This window comes from Mandrillus leucophaeus, unplaced genomic scaffold, assembly GCF_000951045.1.
Source record: "Mandrillus leucophaeus isolate KB7577 unplaced genomic scaffold, Mleu.le_1.0 Scaffold467, whole genome shotgun sequence".
Taxonomy (NCBI): Eukaryota; Metazoa; Chordata; class Mammalia; order Primates; family Cercopithecidae; genus Mandrillus; species Mandrillus leucophaeus.
This window is the reverse complement of record NW_012104998.1, coordinates 146,363-147,464: the sequence shown is the minus strand read 5'-3', so window position 1 is coordinate 147,464 and position 1,102 is coordinate 146,363.

The window sequence follows — 1,102 nt, the reverse complement described above, 5'->3', positions numbered from 1 at the left end:
CCAGCTAATTTTTGTATTTTTAGTAGAGATGGGGTTTCACCATGTTGGCCAGGCTGGTCTTGAACTCCTGACCTCAAGTGATCTGCCCGCCTCGGCCTCCTCAAGTGCTGGGATTACAGGTGTGAGCCACGGTGCCTGGCCAAAAATATAATTTTCATAGTTATATATTTCATCATTTAAATTAAGTACTAAATATAATTAAATCATATTAATTGAAGGTAGATATCTAATTTTTTTTTAACTCAGCACAAGGTGTTTATTGTCTGTATTTAAAATTGACTCAGCCGGGCACGGTGGCTCATGCCTGTAAGTAATCACAGCACTTTGGGAGGGCAAGGTGGGCGGATCACCTGAGGTCAGGAGTGTGAGACCAGCCTGGCTAACATGGTGAAACCCCGCCTCTACTAAAAATACAAAAATTAGCTGGATGTGGTGTTCGGCACCAGTAATCCCAGCTACTCAGGAGGCTGAGGCAGGAGAATCACTTGAACCCTGGAGGTGGAGTTCGCAGTGAGCTGAGATTGCAAAACTGCACTCAAAAATAAATAAATAAATAAATAAAAATAAAAAATTGACTCAACATTTTCAGTGGCAATATTCTCTTTGCTTGATCCTCAGACTAACATTCAATGTCAGATTTTTCGTCACTCTTCCCAGATGCAAGAATGTCAAAGCCAGCGAACCCTTAGAGATCAAGCAGACCAACCTCTTCACTTAACAGATAAGGAAACTGGGATTCAGAAGAGTGAAATGGCTTCCTGAAGGCCTCATAGCTAGTAGTGACCCAGAGGCAAACTCTCTAAGACCTTGATGGAGCCTGGAGCCGAACACTCCTTGTCTGGATCTAGAGAAGATACTATAGTTGCGGATAAAATCTACAAAACATGTCCTGAAAATCTTTATCTATATCTCCTAGGCCTGTGTCTTTGTATTCAAGATAGCTACGTGAGATAGAAAACTACATTATCCCAATAACTTAATTTACTTTTTTATTAAAAAAAATTTGGGGGGGTACATAGTAGCTATATGTATTTATGGGCTACATGAGATGTTTTGATACAGGCATGCGATGTGAAATAAGCACATCATGGAGAATGGGGTA